The following is a 20,362-nucleotide window of genomic DNA, read 5'->3' on the forward strand; positions in this document are numbered from 1 at the left end:
TTCAAGGACTATTTATAGTGTCTAAAATAATTGTTGTAATACCTTGAGGTCACGCTAATTTGGGAGCACTTGATTGGCTAAGCAATGAAATCATAACACGTGGCAAGCATTTTTTGGAGAGTACACATCATCCAACTTTATGCAAATGACCTTTTGAGATGCTTGGTCTAAGTACAAACTAGGCCATAAAGATGGGCTACGACAATTCCCAGTATGAGAATTGTACTTCAGCCATCTGCCTTTTGGACCCTATACTTTCTGCAGCAAGGAAGGGACACGTGTACGGGCTAGATGAACCCACATATTCTTTTTAGAGCCGTTGATCTTTAGGCTACAACACTCATGTAGACGATTTAAAAAAACTACACATGACTATATTTTTTCTGCAGTATATTGAAAAGAATTTAGACGATTCTCTTTACTTATAAATATTGCCAAATTTAAAAATAGGAAGATCTTAGAAGAACAGAAGGTTTACGATTTATGAAAATAAAGTAATAGAGCCATAAAATTACATATATATTAAAGTCTTGAATGATAAAAAAGTTAACACAGATTTTTAGAATAGACGGTCTAATTTTTACATAAAATTAGATGAATTCAATACTGAATTTTTCTATCAAACCCATTTCATAATTAATTTTTAAAGTTTGATTTTAAATAAACAACCTTAGAATATTATACTATGTAAGATGAGTATAAGTTTCTACATAGTCTAAATTTTTTATTTTTAGTACCATTGACGATTATTATCTCGAAATATGTTTCAAAATAAGATATTTTTGTCATAGAGTTGTTAGCCTAATACAATATAAATTTTTTGATGTTACATAATGAATAATTTATACAACCTATAAAGTAATATGAATTATAACAAGAGAACAACTATAAGAAATATGAATCATTGTATGAATAAGAGTATCGACTATTATTGCTTAGTTCCATTATACTATTGGAGCTAGCCAATAATAACAAAATGGGAAATTTCCTCAGGTATCCCTGAGGTTTGACGTAATTCTCAAATTACCCCTCACATTTGGAAAATTCCCCAGATATCCCCGAACTTTGACTTTGTGCTCAAAATACCCTTACTATTGACAGAACTCTAACGCCGTTAGGATTTCTTTCTCTTTTTCCTCTCCATCTTCATCTTCTTCATCTCTTCTCCCACCATCCTCCATTAATGACATCATATTCCTTCAATTTTCTCTATCTTCGTCCACCTATATGCCTTTATCTCTCATCCCATCTTCATCTTCTTCATCTCTCTACATGCTCATATCTCCCATCAATCCTTTTTCAACCCCTCTTCTCTATCTTCTTCATATATCTCTCTCCTAAACTTCACATCCCCTTTAACTTCATTCCTCTTTGTTATCAGAATACCATTCAAGCACAAATCCAGAAAACCCAACTCCCCAACATCAAGAAGAAAGAAAAATAAAACCTAGGCCAATTTTCTATGACTACATCCATGAAAATGGTGTGTAAAACCCATTTCTAAAACCCACAAATTTTCATGGCAACTTCAACAATAAGAATAACAACAATAACCATTATTATTACTTTGGGGGAAATTCATAAGGAGAGAGAATTAACTTCACCATCATAAAAAAGGGGGAAATTCACAAGATGAAGATGGGAAGGAGAGGTAGAGGCATGTAGGTGGAAGGAGAGGGAGAAAATTGAAGGTTTAAGGTGTCATTAATGGAGGATTGTGGGAGAAGAGATGAAGAAGATGAAGATGGAGAGGAAAAAGAGAAAGAAACCCTAACGGCGTTAGGGTTCCGTCATTAGTAAGGGTATTTCGAGCACAAAGTCAAAGTTCGGGGGTATCTGGGAAATTTCCTAAATGTGAGGAGTAATTTGAGAATTATGTCAAACCTCAGGGGTACCTGAGGAAATTTCTCTAACAAAATATTATAACAATAGTAGGATTATAATACAACTATATATATACACTAATAAAAGGAGATCTTTGAAGTACTGTCTACGGAAGAAAAGGATTTTAACTTGCTTTGAGGTGCAATGATTTGTTGGAATAGTTGACTTTGCCTTGTATAATATTCTCCTCGCAAAACACAAACTCGATTAGAAAATTTTAATTGTAGATCAACATGTCGATGACCATTATATTCAATAGTTTAATTTGCTGGAGACTCGACATGAGGTTTACCAGAAAAGACAAGTAATGTCTATATAATGCACATAAACAGGTCCAAGCAATACACCAAACAAAAGAAGAAGATGGAAATTATTAACACCAAGCTGCAGTTGTTCAATGTAGCGCTGCTCGTTATAGCTACATTTGTAGCAGCAAAATTAATAACAAAATGGGCCTTCAAAACTCCCATCAAAAGCAGCAAACACCTACCACCACCCGTGGTGAAAGGGTGGCTGCCGCTTATTGGGGGTTTGCTTCGCTTCGTAGCGAACCCATCAAGATGCTAACGGAGGAGTATGAAAATCTTGGTGGTGTATTTACTTTGAATGTGTTTAACAAGATTTTCACATTCTTGCTTGAACCTGACGTATCTGGGTATTTCTTTAACGCGCCAGAGCGGGAGCTCAGTGAGCGCGAGGTGAATGGCTTCACCGTGCCGATCTTTGGACCTGGAGTTATCTACGACGTCGATCACGATATCCGCCAGGAGCAGTTTCGCTTCTTCAAGGAGCGTTACGCATCAACAAACTCAAAGGTTTTGTTGATATTATGCACCAGGAAGTTCAGGTCTCGTCACTATCTTTTCTAGTCATTTCTAATTATTATTATGTTTTCCATTTTTTTTTTTTGGAAAACGCTACCTTCAGCCCTAAGCCCCTAACTAGTAGGGATGTAAATAGATCGGGTTCGGATAGGATGGAACTCCACCCACATTAGGGGTGTTACGAGCAGCACCGAGACCGAACATATTCAGACTCGGCTCAGCTCGAAAATGGTTCAGATTGAGCTTGACACGAGCTCGAAGCTCGTTGAGCCCAATAATTTAGGCTAAACTCGAAAGGACCAAGCCACGTTCGACTCGAAATTTGGCTCGATAACCTGATATTTCAAATATTAAAAAAATATTCAACTTAATTTATTTATTAGAGTGATCTTTAATTAATAGGCTAGGCCCAACATCCACATAATTCCTCCCTTTATACTCATCTCTTTAATAGAGCAGCTCCCACACTTTTACTTGCTTGTCGATGTGGATCTAGTCCCAACTAATCCGATATCACTCTTACTGCACATGTTGCACCGAAAAAATGGGATAGGCAATGTGGGATCTATTTCCAACTATTGAAGCTACTTCTCACTGTGCTTATCATTGCCAGCTCAGCTAGAAGTTAGTCACATAAGTTTGTTATTCTAACAACTTGTTAGTTATAACTAATTTATTTTCTCTCTTGCTTACTCTCTCTTTCCTTGTAAGTTGTATATAAATACTCATGTATCTTCCTAGATGATCTCATTGATCACATAATAAAATTCTCTTTGATTCTTCTCTCTCTAAATTCTCTCTAAAATTTACATTACATTTCTGAAAATATCATGGTATCAGAGCAGGAACTAATGCGATTTTTTTTTCTGGAACTCTTAGATGATTAAAATTCATCATATGAAAATCATTGAGGTTTTTCTGAACTTCATATTCTGACTAAATTTTTCCTGAAGTTGATTAAGATCATCTACTGAATACTGAGGTATTTCTGAATTTCATATTCTGATTGAATTCTTCTTGAATTGATTGAGATCATCTACTGGATTCTTGTTCAAAATTCTGTAAAATTGTTGCTGAAACCTGTTAAATTTGCTCCTCTTTCCCAAAGATTCTCTGATTCTTGTTGAAATTCTCACTTATATTGACTGATTGTCCATTTTTCACATGAAGATCTTCTAAAATCTTGAATTCGTTTGCTTATTTGAGCAAATTCTGAACTCATTATACCTCAAGTGTTTGAGTAAATTTCTCTGACTATTCTTGTTTCTTTCTCATCTGTCCGCATTTTGTTTTCCTCTCATGTTTTTCAATTGTTTCAAAATGCCTTCAACTGAAGATTCTCCTTCAAACACACTTCTTGATCTGAATCAAAATCCAACTAGTGTATACTATATACATCATTCTGATTCAAACACTGCACAACTTTTCTCTGTCAAGTTTAATGGTGTAGGATTTACAAATTGGAAACGATCTATGATTTTAACACTTTCAGCTAAAAACAAACTAGGATTTGTAACTGGTAACATTCAAGAACCACCTCCTGAAAAATTTGATGAGCATAAGGCTTGGAAAAGATGTAATGCCTTAGTTTGTTCATGGTTGTTATATAATTTGGATGAAATAATTGCAAAGAGTGTCCTATTTCTTCAAACTGCAAGAGAAATATGGAAAGACTTGGAGGAGAGGTTTGGCTATTCATCTATGGCCTAGGTTTACTCTCTAGAGCAACAACTTGCAGACATGTCACAAGGATCACAAAGTGTTTCAGAAGTTTTCACTAGCATCAAAACTGTATGGGATGCCATCAGTGATACACATCCTATTCCAACATGCACTTGTAATCAGTGCTCTTGCAACCTTACTAAGAAGATATATCAGAGACAACAAGAACAAAGACTCTTGAAATTCATGATGAAATTGAATGAACAGTTTGCCACTGTGCGAGGAAATGTGTTGATGGTGCAACCTTTACCAAATGTGGCTCAAGCATATAGGTTGTTTTCTCAGGAAGAAAGACACAAAGAGATCTCTACTCTCTCCAACTTAATTGAATTTTTGGCATTCTTGGATGATAAGAAGCACTTTTATAAGCCTCCTCAGCAACATGAAACTTATCCAAGGCCCTATAACCAGAGCAAGAACATCAAAGGCAACAAGAGACCAGGATCTAATTATTATATATTGTACTCACTGCAAAGTACCTGGTCACAGCTATGAGAGATGTTTCAAAATTCATGGTTATCCCCCTGGTTTTAAGGCTAACAAAGATAGAAGAATAGTATCTGCTACTTCTCACACTCATACTAATGATGCTCTGACTGAAGGATCTAACACTATCACTGTAGATCAATACAATCATCTTCTGAGTTTGTTGAAACAAGTCCCCGAATCTTCTTCCATTCCTACTGAAGGAAATACCACTGGTCATGCATTACTTGCAGGTAATGTCTGCTTATTATTTAGTTTTACTTCAAGTTGGTTACTAGATAGTGGAGCTACAGATCACATGTGTGCTCAACTTGATTGGTTCACAAATTACACAAACATGGCTGGTGTTGATAATTACATTACTATTCCTGATGGCAGTAAAGTTCAAATCATGCACACAGTATCTATTACTTTCAGTAATGGAATCACTCTTCATAATGTGCTACATGTCCCTGGTTTTCAATTCAATTTGATATCAGTACATAAACTTTGTCAAGATTTGAAATGTGAACTGATTTTTACTGCTGATTCTTGTTATATTCAGGACCATTCTCAGACAACTCCCTCAACTCTTCTTGGTAAATTGAAGGGTGGATTATACAATGTTGAAGTTCAACAGTTGAGAAAGCCTACTTCCCTTGTTTGTAATAAACTTAATTCCTCTGTTTTACAAGATGCTAAACGTTAGCACTTGAGATTAGGTCATTTACCTTTTCATAGATTGAAACTTGTTCAACCTTCTTGTGATATATCAGATGCTTTGCTTACCACCATTTGTCAGGTGTGTCCCAAAGCTAAGCAAACTAGAAAGTCTTTTCCAATTAGTAGCATTAAAACTACTAACCTTTTAAATTGGTTCATATTGATGTGTGGGGCCCATATAGTGTTCATACTCATAGTGGTTGTAATCAATTTCTAACCATTGTAGATGATTACACCAGATTTGCTTAGGTTCATTTGTTAAGAAATAAAACTGACACAGTTGGCATACTTGAGAACTTTGCTCAGTTTCTCAAGACTCAATTTAATTCTCATCTTCTTTCTCTGAGGTATGATAATGCTAAAGAATTAGTTGAAGGAGCAATGAAGCTTTTCTATCACAAGAATGGTATCTTTCATCACTCAAGTTGCAGTGACACCCCACAACAAAATGGGGTAGTGGAAAGAAAATATAGACATTTATTGGAAATTGGTAGAGCTCTAAGTTTTCAGTCTATGATTCCAGACAAATATTGTGGAGATTGTGTTTTATGTGCTACTTATCTTATCAACATGATGCCTCTTAGCAGCATTGGTAACCTGAGCCCTCATGAAAAACTCTACAACAAACCTCCTTCACTTAACCATTTAAGAACATTTGGATGCCTTTGTTATGTTTCTACATCCAAAGTTCATAGAACCAAATTCAAACCCAGAGTTATTCCTTGTGTCTTCCTTGGTTATTCTTTACATCAGAAAGGCTATAAAGTCCTTGATCTTGCTTCCCACAGAATCTTCATCTCCAGAGATGTTTGTTTCCATGAACATCATTTCCCTTTTCAACTTGCTGCTCAACCTACTTCTACTTCTTCTACATCACATATATATATCTTCCTACTGTTACTTCACCTCCTTATCTAGACCTGGATCTTTATTTCCCACCTTCCAACTCTACTCCTAACCTCTCTTCTTCCACACCTACTTCTTCCGCTCACTCTACACCACCACATCCTTCACCATCCATCTCTTCTTCTCCTACTTCTCTCTCTCTCTAAACTTAATCATGAAGATGTGTCTTCTTCTCTTGTTATTGATCTTAGTTCACATAATCCTGGACCACCCCTCAGAAGGTCTACTAGATCTTCACACCCACCTTTCTATCTCTCTGAATATCAATGCAATACAGCTAGCTCTTCTCTTACATCACATTGGTGTAACATGGTTACCTATCATCAATTTCCATCACCATATAAAGCCTTTCTTTCTCATCTTTGTGATATCAAGGAACTTGTTAACTATAAAGAAGCTTCTCAACATCCTTTATGGGTTGCTGCTATGAACAAAGAGATTCAAGCTCTCTCTGACACACATACTTGGGATCTTGTTGATTTGCCACCAAGGAAGAAACCAATTGGTTCTAAGTGGGCCTTTAAAGTAAAATTAGAAAAGGATGGTACACTTGAAAGATGCAAAGCCAGATTAGTAGCAAAGGGGTATAACCAGAGGTATAGGGTGGATTATGAGGAGACATTTTCTCCTGTTGTGAAGATGGGACTGTTAGATGCCTTATTGCTCTTGCTGCTAGTGAAAATTGGAAGATTTTTCAATTAGATGTTAACAATGCTTTCCTCCATGGAGAGCTCACTGAAGAAGTCTACATGAAAGTGCCTGAAGGAGTCTCTAATCCTCTCAATAAAACTTGCAAGCTCACTAAGTCTCTCTATGGCTTAAAACAGGCTTCTAGGCTGTGGTTTGCCAAGCTTGTTAGTGCTCTTCAAACTTAAGGATTTCATCAATCCAAACTTGACTACAGCCTGTTCATCAAACAACAAGGTTCTCACATTTGTATAGCTGTTGTGTATGTTGATGACATACTCCTCACAGGTACTGATTTGGATGCTATTACTGCCTTAAAGCTACACTTAGATGCTGCCTTTAGCATCAAAGACCTAGAGGAATTGAACTATTTCCTAGGTATTGAGGTTGGCTACCTCCCTGAAGCTAAGGTATTGTTCTCAGTCAAAAGAAGTTGACTAAAGAACTTCTTTCAGCTTGTCCTTTTGACATTAGCAAGAAAGCTTCAACTCCTTTACCCTTACATCTCAAATTATGTGCATCAGAAGGTTCTCTATTAGAGGATGCAAAACTATACAGGTCCTTGGTTGGAAAATTAAATTTCCTCACTAACACCAGACCTGAATTATCCTATGCTGTTCAATCCTTAAGTCAATTTATGCAACAGTCTCGTACCTCTCATCTTGATGCTCTCATACACACCTTGAGATACATTTCTCATACTGAAGGTTAGGGTCGTATCTTACTTAAGGCTAGTGACACTCTTCAATTACAAGCTTACTCAGATTCAAATTGGGATTGCTTGTATTGACACAAGGAAATCCATCACTGGTTATGTGCTCCTGTTTGGTAATTCACCTATTACTTGGCGTTCTAAGAAGCAAAGTACTATTTTAAGGTCTTCTTCTGAGGCAGAATATAGAGCTATGGCCTCTGCAGCTTCTGAAATAACTTGGACTGTAATTAGAAGAGCTTGGTGTTACTCATCTCAAACCAGTTGTTCTTCACTGTGACAATCAATCAGCAATTCACATTGCCAAGAACCCCGTTTTCCATGAGAGAACTAAACATATCAAAATTGATTGTCATTTCACTCGTGACAAAGTGTTAGAGGGTTTGATCTAATTAACTTATTTACCTACACGCTCTCAATTAGCTGATGTGTTTACTAAGTCATTAGCTTCTCCTAAGTTTAAACACTTACTTTCCAAGTTGGGATGGTATGATCCTATGTCTCCTCCTCCCCCACCTTGAGGAGGGGTATTGAAGCTGCTGCTCACTGTGCTTATCATTGCCAGCTCAGCTAGAAGTTAGTTACAGATGTTTGTTATTCTAATAATTTGTTAGCTATAACTAATTTATTTTCTCTCTTGCTTACTCTCTCTTTCCTTGTAAGTTGTATTTAAATACTCAGGTATCTTCCTAGATGATCTCATAGATCACATAATAAAATTCTCTCTGATTCTTCTCTTTCTAAATTCTCTCTGAAATTTACTTTACATTTCTGAAAATATCACCAACTAATCCCGTAGCACGCTTACTGCATATGTTGCACCGAAAAAATGAGATAGGCAGTACATAGGTATTTGCTGCCAAGTGTAGGCATTTGCTACTAGGTTACACTACTTTTTTCATTATGTATCATATAAAGGTATATATATATAAAAAAAAAATACAATTTGATTACATTAGATAGAAGATGAAAAATTTGGTATAAGTTGCAGTCCAATATATACAAATGCAACATTAGAAAATAGTCGTCCACTATACAAATACATGCTTTTTTAATAGTAGATTCTATAGGAAAAATAAGGTTGTTATCTATTTTTCCTATAAATGTAGGACAATATTATTTACCTACAACCTATCTAAAATATTTTCGAGCTTGCTCACGAATTTTCGAGCCGAAATTATGGAGGCTGAGACTCGGCTCGTTAAGGTCTCGAGCTAATCCCGAACTCGAGCTGACCTTTAATCGAGCTTTGATCGAGTCAAGCTCGAATAGTTTGCGAGCCACCCAGACTCATTAACACTCATAAGTTCCACATCTATCACCTGCTTACCTTCGTCTGTCCTGCTGTGCCACCCGCTTCAACCATCTATCACTCACTTCATCCGTCACCTGCTTTTCATCCGTTTAATTTATTTCAAGTTTAAATCCGTTTTTTAAATTGGCTGAATCGGGTTATTGGATATCCATTAAAAATTGCCACCCCTAACCCTAAGGGCAACTTTTAAGCATTTAATAGCATCCCAAATTCGATTAAAGTTTACTTCTTTCATTTTAAAATACAAGACACCTACAATATTCGAGGCGAACTTTCATCGTTATTTACGTTTAGTTCATGCTGATAATAAATAACAAAAAATATAATTTATCATACTCCCTCTGTCCTATAATATAGTGCTTGTTTCGTTTTTGCGATCAAACTTTAAAATATTTGACCAAATATTGTGAAATATGTAAAAAAAAATAAAAAAAAATACTCATGTGAGATCTTGTTATATTCGTCTCAATGTCTACTTTCATAATATCAACTTTTTGGGTATTTCTACGTTATACCCTTGTGTTTCCTCTGTTTCTACGTTGTGTCCCATTATTCTATAGTTCGACACAATTCCCCATGACTTAATTTTTTTTAGTGCACAATACCCCTGCATACATTCAGACGTCATTAATATCATCAATCTTTTGTAATTAGTGACATTAATTTAATTAATTTACACATCGTTTAACTCTATAGGGAGTAATTATATGTTAGATTTGTTCTATTAAATAAAAAAAAAATGATGGATATCTGGCGATAGGGGCATTATGCATTAACAAGCTAACTTTAGGGGCACTGTGTGGAATTTTGAAAATATTAGGGTACAACACAGAAATCGAAGAAACATGAGGGTATAACGTAGAAAAACTCATGTTCTTTATCAATATAAAATCGAAAATATCAAAGATAAAAGGTATGTATTGGAGATCGTGCAAAAAGAATTAAATACTATATTATTGGAGGAATGGAGTAGTATTTTTCAAGACAAATCTAGTACTATAGTTTTTATAATTTAATTTGTCATATTATAAGAAAATTTTGTGGTTTCTTAACTATATACCCTTGAATATTTTTTTATTCACTGGAGACCCCAACTTCTTTCAAAATTCATCATATACCTCTAATTTTCTTGAAAATACATCAAAATTACCCCTAATTTTTGGTTTAGACCCTAATTAACTCACAACCCTAACCAACTCTAACCCCTAACAACGAGCCAACCACTACCACCTTCCCCCAAACCCAACTCGTAAGCTCTCCCACCCCCGCACCCTTCCCCCACTCCGCTGCCGCCTAGAACCTTCGAACATCCCAAACCTCGTTTCGCCCCACCTCCGACATCAATCTCTATCCTCCCAAACTCTCTCGCCTTGATTTAGCCCGATGAGTTCTGCCTTCAAATTATTCTCTTCTTACGCGCAATGCTATTCCAATTGACGCCGATAGATTGTACAGGTCAATTAATCGGGTTACTTTCTCCTTCGCCTCGCACAATGGGGGTATCATCGACGATTTTGGCGAGATTTGAAGGGGATGGTGGGGGGGAGGGGGCTGCGGGATTCGAAGGGGGGGTTGCATGCAGGATTTGAATGCAGTGGGGGAGGGCTGCGAGGGGAGAACGAGGGTTGCGGGGGAGGGGTGGTGGGTGGGGGTGGGAGTCAGATGGTGGTGGTTTTATATTGGTAGGTTAGGAAGAGAGAAGTAGGATTAATTGAAGTTACTTAGGATTTTAGGATTAATGACTAACGATTTTAACCGCCATTAGTCATTAAGGACATTCTAATGTATTTTCAAGAAAGTCAGGGATATATGGTGAATTTTGAAAAAAGTTAGGGTAATTGGTGACTACAAAAAATTGTCAGAGTTATATGGTGAAAAAACCGAAATTTTTTGATCAAAGTAAATTCTCATAAAGCGTGGGTGTCTTAGTCTAGTTACTCCACCATATGACTACTTATGGGAGCACTAATATATCTAATAAATAAAAAAGGGGCCACTAACTATTGTGAATGCACTCATTTCTTAGCCAAAGAAAATAAAAAATTTCTGCATTTATCACTTAATCTAGTTATCCACCATACGACTAATTATTGCACTCATTTATTACTATAAGAAAAAACACATGCTGCTTGCTTTAAGTTTATCCAAGTTCTGTCTTGAGGAAATAAGAAACCATTACATCGAACCAACAGCTTGAGATTACATATCATGACATTTTTTTTTTTGCCGAGTCTTCATCTTCCATCTGAGTTGCTTGGGACCTTTGAAGCAGTTCCGTTAATGATTAATGTTTTTTATTAGTGTCAAAAGTAGCAATCCTACAGATGGGCATTTGGTTATTGCTCTATGTTGTTCTGCTACTACACTTAGTAGGTTTAGTATTGTATCTTACAATAGCCTATTCTCATATTAATTGCATCATTCGTGTTTTAGTTGTACTGTACCAAATTATAAGTGACGAGGGAGGTATAAATTTTATCATACATTCGGGTGTACCATGAGTATAGTATACTCAAAACTATTGTTTTGCTCATTGCTTGTTTGAAATAATCCAAATGAGCAAAATGTACTAAAAATAAAAGTTCCAAATGAGCATATGAGCAAAAATTAGTTGAAGAATACCATGTACATAGTACACCTGGGTCTATGATAAATGAACTTCGTAGAAGGTGTAAGGAAATTTCATGATGTATTTAGGGCAAAATACAATTTATATACAAGACGATATTTATCATTCTAGCTAAATTATTTTATCCAGGAAATAAATATCTTATTGCAAGTTTTTTTTTTTGTTTGAAGAACACAACTAATTTATAACAAAAATGATTTTTTAGTGTTTCTTGTTAGTTGGTAATGCTAGTAAACTAAGATCACACTAATAACTATTTGTAAAGAAAAATTCAATCCCTTAGCCCGACATAATTTTTTATATTTTTCATTTTCATGTGTCGTCTCACATTCATTTTACACTATCATCTTGAAAAAAAAATCACTAATATGTAATGCATCTATACTTCGCTCATTAATGTTTAATGCATCTATGTACACTACTAAAATGTTGTGTTACGGTTACCCGCACTATCTTCTATCATCCAATTATAAGAACACACCCTAGGTATTATCTCTATACATAAATAAAGTGTGGAAGCTTGATAAGTATAAAAACTAATGTGATATTCAATTATTCAAATCTCGATATAACTACAAGTCTACGAGCTAGTTGGTCATTGCTGATGATATTTACATACTGGTACTTCATTTTATAGGACTTCTTTTCCAAGTGGGGAGATAACGGAGAGGTTGATTTGAAAGCTGAGCTAGAGCATCTGGTGCTTATAATAGCAAGCAGATGCTTTATTGGTCAGGAAGTCCGTGATAGTCTGGTTGATAATATAGACACTCTACTCAATGATATAAGCAGTGCGTGGATACCTATAACTATGATATTCCCTTATCTCCCTATACCAATTCATCGTCGTCGCGATAAAGCCCGAAAGAAACTCGGTGATCTCTTATTATGAAGAATAACACATGTAAATATAGTTGTTAGTTCCTTCCTATATAGTTTTTACTGTAGTCATAATAACTAACTCAGTTAGTTGTTCAGTTAGTTGTTGTAACTAACTTTTTCCTTCTGTTATTGCTGTAGTCTGTAAGCTACTATAAGTAGCAATCATCTCTCTCTATTCTGGTTAATTCAATACAAAGAAATAGAGACTTTCTCTCTTACATTTTGCTTCTCCTCATTACTTCATCTGTATAACAATTCTCATGGTATCAGAGCAGGATAATTAATCCTCGCTGAAATTCTTTGATTTCATAAATTTTTTGTTTCTTGATCAGTATTATTGAGGAGTATTGGTATTCTGTAAAAATGGTGGAAATTAGTACAAATGGAGGTGATAAAGAAGTTCAGAATGATGAAACCTCGAATTCATATTCTGGAAGCATTTTCAATGTAAGTACATCCTATAATGATCCTTTCTTCATCTCAAATTCTGATCAAACTATGAGCAAATTAGTTGTTGTTAATTTGAATGGCAACAATTACATTAGCTGGAAGAGACACATTCGTAGAGCTTTAATAGCTAAGAATAAAATAGGTTTTGTTGAAGGAAGTATTGCAAAACCTGAAGAAAATGACAAGAACTATAATCAATGGATGCGTTGTGATTACTTGATAATATGCTGGTTGATGAATTCTATGAATGAAGATATAGGAGAGAATTTTACTTTTGTGGAAAGTTCTGCACAATTGTGGAATGAAATTGCAGAATGTTATGGTCAATCTAATGGTCCACAAATTTACCAATTAAAACGTGAATTGGATAATTTGCGTCAGGAAATCAGTCATATTATGGCTTATTACGGCAAATTGAAGAAATGTTGGGATGAATTACAAAATTTGAGGAGTATGCCATCATGTGCTTGTGGAATATTGGCTAGATGTAGTTGTAATTTCTTGAAAAGACTTTCTGAATTTGAATCTGAAGAAAAACTGATGCAGTTTTTATTAGGTCTTAATAGTGGGTTTGATAGTGCTATTAGTAACATCTTAGCTATGGATCCATTACCACCTATACAGAGCTTACTACTTAGCTCAGCAAGTTGAGAAGCAAAAAGAAGTCAGTGGTCTAAATCATAGAAATGAAGTTAGTGCTCTTCTTGCACATAAACAACCATTTCTTGCTAAACCTTCTTACAAGAAAGATTGGAGGAAAGAAAAGAATGATAGAGTATGTGAGTATTGCAAGAAACAAGGACATACCAAAGATACTTGTTTCAAACTCAATGGTTTCCCTGATTGGTTCAATAAAAAGTATGGAAACAATAGTTCATCTGGAGGTCATTCTTATGGAAATTCATCAAAGCTTGCTGCTAATGTTGCTGTTGAAGACTATGGTATGGAAAATGATCCTCTAGAGTTTAATATGGCTGGTCCAGCAAATTACACCAATGATAATGGTGTTAGTGATAAAAGTGGAAGCATAGATCCTGTAATGTTTCAGAACATTATGCAAGAAGTCATGAAAGCCATGAAAGGGAAGCAAAATTCTGGTGAATCTTCATCATCTCAAAATGGACATTCTGGACATTCATTTGCCAACTATGCAGGTAAAACTTCTTCTGTTTTACATTGTAATACATGGATTATTGACTCTGGGGCTACAGATCACATGATCTTTGATGAACAAATGCTGATAAACAAGAGAAAATTGATTAAAATGATTGAAGTTGGTTTGCCTGATGGAAGTAAAAATCATGTTTCTATAATTGGAGATGTCATGATTACTGCTGATTTGATGCTTAGAGATGTATTATTTGTTCCTTGTTTTCAGCATAACTTGATTTCTATTGGTAAATTGGCTTTGGATTCTTGTATTGAAGTAGTATTCAAACCAACATTTGCACTTTCTATTCTATGAATCAACTCAAAATCTTAGCTATAGGAAAGCTGTTCAAAGGCTTATATCTTCTTAATCATACAGATGTTATCCATCCTGAGTTAGCCTATCTTTCTTATTCTTCACTCTATTACTACTACCAATGTGGTTGTCAATCATTCTGGTTCACATAAAATTCCAAATTCTGCTGAAATACCCTTTCCTATTTTTCATGCCAGATTGGGACATCCATCTCTCTCTACTATGAAACATATATCTGGCTGCACTTGTAATCATCCTGATGCTAATTTCTTTTTGAAGTCTGTGTGCTAGCTAAGCACCATAAATTACCATTTCCAAGAAGTGTTAGTAGAGTTGCACATCTTTTTTATCTTATACACACTGATCTTTGGGGACCATATAGAACCAAATCTCTCACAGGTGCTTCATATTTTTTAACCATCCTAGATAATTACAGTAGATGTACATGGACCTTCATGTTACATAATAAAATGCAGGTTTACAGAACCATTGCTTCTTTCCTTCTTCAAATTGAAACCCAATTTCACACAAAAGTTAAAGTTGTTAGATCTGATAATGGAACAGAATTTATTCAAGAGCATTGTTTAGAGATGTTCATGAACAAAGGGATTATTCACCAAACTAGTGTTGTTGGTAGGCCTCAACAAAATGGGCTGTAGAGAGAAAACATAGACATCTCATAGAAGTTGCTAGGTCACTAAAATTTCATGCTAATCTTCCTTCCAAATTCTGGGGTGAATGCCTTCTCACTGCTACCTTTCTTATTAACCTAATGCCATCTTCTGTAATCAATTGGCAAACACCTTTGAACTGCTTCATACCAAATCCCCTGATTATTCATTTCTCAAAGTTTTTGGTTGTCTTTGTTATGCCTATAACAATGATAGACATAAAGACAAATTTACTGCAAGGGCTAAAAGATGTCTTTTCCTAGGATATCCTTTTGCTCAAAAAGGTTACAAGGTTTATGATTTGGAAACTCATAAAACCTTTGTATCCAGAGATGTGGTGTTTAAAGAAAGTGTGTTTCCTTTTCAAAATTCTTCTGAACCTATATCTTCTCATACATCTTCTCCTACACATTTTGTTCCTATGGTTACATTTGACCATCCTTTACATTCACCTTCTATTACTTGTTCACCTAATTCTTCCATCCCTCTCCTATTCATAACAATCTTGCTACTCATCCTTCTCCTATTATTTCTCATACTTAATCCTGATTCTATTTCTAGTACATCATCACCATCTCATCATGTTACCTCTCCAGCTGGTCAGGTGATACCTGTCATTCCTGTTCCTTTCTCTTCTTCTTCTCCTCACTCATCTCCTACTTCATTACCTGATGCTGTTGTTAATGAATCTTCTCATTCTTCTCCTAAACCTTCTAGACTTCCATCTACTAGATATACTAAGCCTCCTATTAAATTCAAGGATTTCTTATGTCCTACTCTCCCTCTCTCTTCTAATTCTCATTCCTATTGTACAAGCTCACAATAGCAATGTTGTTTTTGATCCTACATCATACAAAGAAGCAAGTCAATTTGCTGAATGGAGGTCTGCTATGCAGAAAGAATTACAAGCTCTTGAAACAAATAACACTTGGGTTCTCACTCAGTTACCTGATGGGAAGAAGGCTATTGGGTCTAAGTGGGTCTTTAAGACCAAGTTCAATCCTGATGGTACAGTTGAAAGATTTAAAGCAAGATTAGTTGCTACTGGGTATCAGCAGGTTGAAGGAGAAGATTTCACTCATACATTTTCTCAAGTTGCCAAGTTGGCCACTGTTAGAGTAATCATCTCTTTAGCAACTGCAAGGCAATGGCCTTTATGTCAATTAGACATAAATAATGCCTTTTTACATAGTTTTTTAGAAGAAGAGGTCTATATGCATCATCCTCTTGGTTATGATACAGCTAAGAAAGGTCAAGTCTGTCATCTCAAGAGGTCCTTGTATGGTCTGAAATAAGCCTCTAGGCAATGGAATAAAGAGCTTAATAAGTTCCTCATTCTCTTGGATTTGTGCAATCTAAACAAGACTATTCACTTTTCACCAGAGACCTTAATGGGGAGTTTATTGTGATTCTTGTTTATGTGGATGATATGGTGCTTACTGGTACTTCCCAAGCTCAGATTAATGTCATTAAGCAAGCCTTGGATGCAGCTTTTACAATCAAAGACTTGGGTGATCTCAAGTACTTTCTTGGCATTGAAGTGATTAGAAATTCTTCAGGGACCTTCATGAATCAGAGAAATATATTCTTGACATTATTCAAGAATTCAAGCTTGATAATATAGACCTGTTTCTACTCCTCTTCCTAAAGGCTTGAGTTTATCTACTGATGATGGGGAAATTTTACTTCACCTGATCAATACAGAAAACTTATTGGCAAGTTACTTTATCTCAACATCTCTAGACCAGATTTGTCATATGCAACTCAACATTTGAGTCAATTTGTTAGTTGTCCTAGAAAGCCTCATTTCCAAGCTGCCATTCACATTGTGAAATATTTAACAAATACTCTCAACTTGGGCTTATTTTATTCTGTCACTAGTGACATGCAGCTCTGTGCCTACAGTGATGCTGACTGGAGTACTTGTAGCTTTACAAGTAGATCTCTTAGTGCTTACTGTATATTTATGGGATCTCATCTGGTATCATGCAAAACTAAAAAGCAAAAGACAGTCAGTAAGTCTTCTGCTGAGGCTGAGTACCGCAGCATGTCTAGTACAGCTTCTAAAATAGTGTGGCTAGAAGGATTATTGCAAGACTTACATGTTTCTTTTTCCTTGCCTATTACTTTGCTTTGTGATAACCAAGCTGCTGCTCACATTGCTCAGAATCCAGTCTTCCACGAGCGCACTAAACACTTGAAGAGGGACTATCACTATGTGAGGGAGCAGATTGAAGCAGGCTTTCTCCAAACAGCTTATGTCTCTACTCATCATCAGTAAGCTGATTTACTCACAAAGGCTCTATCTGGACCACAGCATCAATATCTAGCTTCCAAGCTTGGACTTGTGGATTGTCACACGTCCAGCTTGAAGGGGGGATATGAAGAATAACACATGTAAATATAGTTGTTAGTTCCTTCCTATAGTTAGTTTTACTGTAGTAATAATATAACTCAGTTAGTTGTTAGTTAGTTGTTGTAACTAACTTTTTCCTTTGTTATTGCTGTAGTCTGTAACTACTATAAGTAGCAATATCTCTCTCTATTCTGGTTAATTCAATACAAACTAAATAGAGACTTTCTCTTCTACATTTTGCTTCTCCTCATTACTTCATCTGTATAACAATTCTCACTTATCAAACATCATAAAATCTCGTAAATCGTCTGGAAAATTTGAGAATGACATGTTGCAGACCCTGATTGAGTGCAAGTACAAAGATGGTCGCGCAACAACCGTGAAAGAGATCACAGGTTTTCTCATTACTGCTATATATGGAAGCCGACGTCCAAGTGTGGCTATATCTACCATGACAGGAGCTAATCTTCTCCATCATAATAAGAAATATTGGATTGCTGCTTTGGAAGAAAAACAAGTATAATGAAGAAGCATGGAAATACAATAGATTATGATGTTTTGCAGAAATGCAAGTATTATATCGCTGTGTCAAGGAAACCTTGAGGTTGCACCCTCCATATCTTGCTACTGCGCAAATCTCATGCCGATTTCGACGTGATTACTCGAGAGGGTAAAAAGTTTGGCATTCCAAGAGATCATTGATTTTCACCTCAGCAGCTATCACGAATCGTCTGCCGTATATTTACAAGGATTCAAATAATTGATCCTGAAAGGTTTAAGCTGGAAGAGATGAGGATAAGTTAGCAGGTCCGTTTCTTATATATCTTTCGGAGGAGGACGACATAGCTGTCATGGCGAGACCTTTGCATACTTAGAGATGAAGACTATATGGAGCTATCTTCTTAGGAACTTTGATCTCGAGTTGATTTCTCCATTCCCAGAGACCGAATCCAATGACACAGTTTCGGAAAGGTGATCGTGCGTTACAATCGTCGAAATCTTGTAATTGATTGAAACTTGGGAATCCCTGTCCAAGTCTCCAAGATGTTCAATCATGAATGCTTATTTATATATGTTTGATTGTACTCTGCAATTGTCATGCCATGTAATGCTATGTCATTGTTATAGCTAAAATACGCATGTAATAAATTTTATGGAGAAATCAAATAAGAAAAATAATGTTAATAATAACACTACCCTGTATTGGATTCCCCATTGTTGCATTGATCTTTCTCTCATTACTCGTAAGATTTTTATGCTGGCCCTGAATAGATACATCAAGACTATGTTTCTATCATTTGAAAAAGATAATCAATGCACGGAACTATCTTAGAGCAGTAATCAAGCACGATCATGACCTTTTGGGTCCTAGGCAAAATAGGAATTAGAGACCCTTAAAAAATGAAATTTATTATAGAACAAATTAAAAACTATGACAGTAGTTCTATTAAAATAACCCATCGTTGTTTAAACGAATGCAATCTTACAAATAAATTTACCAAAAACAAATTGTTCAAGCAACGCATATAACATCCCTTAATACATGATATAAAAAAAAGAGTAAAAAACGGGTTCTATTAGCATTCCGAGATACAAAATCATTAAAGATAATATTAACTTCAATTTTTTCCATAAGCTACTTCTCGATTAATAAAATTGCAAGACCAATCAACCGTTCTTGTACCATGGATGACCTCAAGTAAGTTTGATCAACTTTAACTTTGAAAAACATCTTTCAGCCGATGCCACAGTCACCGGAATTGTCAAAAAGATTATATAAATGATTGAAGTATTTGGATAATATGCAGATTTGACAAACTCAAGAATTTTGACATTAATTTATTTGGCAAAGTAAATTGTAACACTTACAATTCTAAGTAAAAATCATTTAAATCAACATAAAATGAATTACCATGAGAAAAACAGAGTGAAAAATACCACAACGTTCTCTCAATTCCTTTTCATAAGACCTCAACTTGTTTGAATCAAACGAAAATCAAAAAATACTTTCAAAATTTTTTAGTTGCTCAAATCTTCTTTCCAAAGAAGTAAATGTCTTATCAACAACAACCAAAATGTACTCAAGTCTAACTAGTTCTTCAAAATATTGGTTTTGATCATCTCCTAGATTATTTTCATCAAAATGGTTTATTATAATAACATGACGCTTTGTCGGAAGTGTAGGTTCTACATCCATATTAAGTGCAATCTTTTAGCAATATTCCTACTAGGGGGTTCGTTTGGTTCAAATTATGGAATGGAAAGGAATGGATACAAATAGAGGAGGTGAATGTAAAAAGATGGTTACCTTTATTGAGTGTTTGGTTTAAGCCAAGGAATGGAAATGAAGGGTAATCATTAACTTCAAGTAATGCATTTTGTTATTTGAGGGAGAGGAAGGTAACAAATTGGGGAAGCCATTACCATCAAGTAATGGTAAGGGATTGATGAGGGTTGAACCAAATAAGAAGAAAGGGAATCGGTAATTGATTCCGTTTCTTGAAACCCAAAAATAGTGAACCAAACGACCCCTAGAAGTGAAACCTTCATCTCCAAACTTTTCAAAATATGAAAACATACCTTAACTTGGTCTATGGTGGTGTCGATACACATGGACTTAGATTGTAATATCTTGCTTACACTAGTGGAAAAATGAAGAAGGGCTGCGCTT

At 35.5% G+C, this 20,362-nt stretch overlaps 1 pseudogene; it reads left to right on the forward strand.

Moving 5' to 3' along the window:
• The first annotated feature begins 2,198 nt into the window (after positions 1-2,198).
• On the forward strand, positions 2,199-18,882 carry LOC125495844 (obtusifoliol 14-alpha demethylase-like; annotated as a pseudogene).
• The last annotated feature ends 1,480 nt before the right edge of the window (positions 18,883-20,362 follow it).

The sequence above is a fragment of the Beta vulgaris genome, chromosome 3, assembly GCF_026745355.1.
Source record: "Beta vulgaris subsp. vulgaris cultivar EL10 chromosome 3, EL10.2, whole genome shotgun sequence".
NCBI classification, from domain to species: domain Eukaryota; kingdom Viridiplantae; phylum Streptophyta; class Magnoliopsida; order Caryophyllales; family Amaranthaceae; genus Beta; species Beta vulgaris.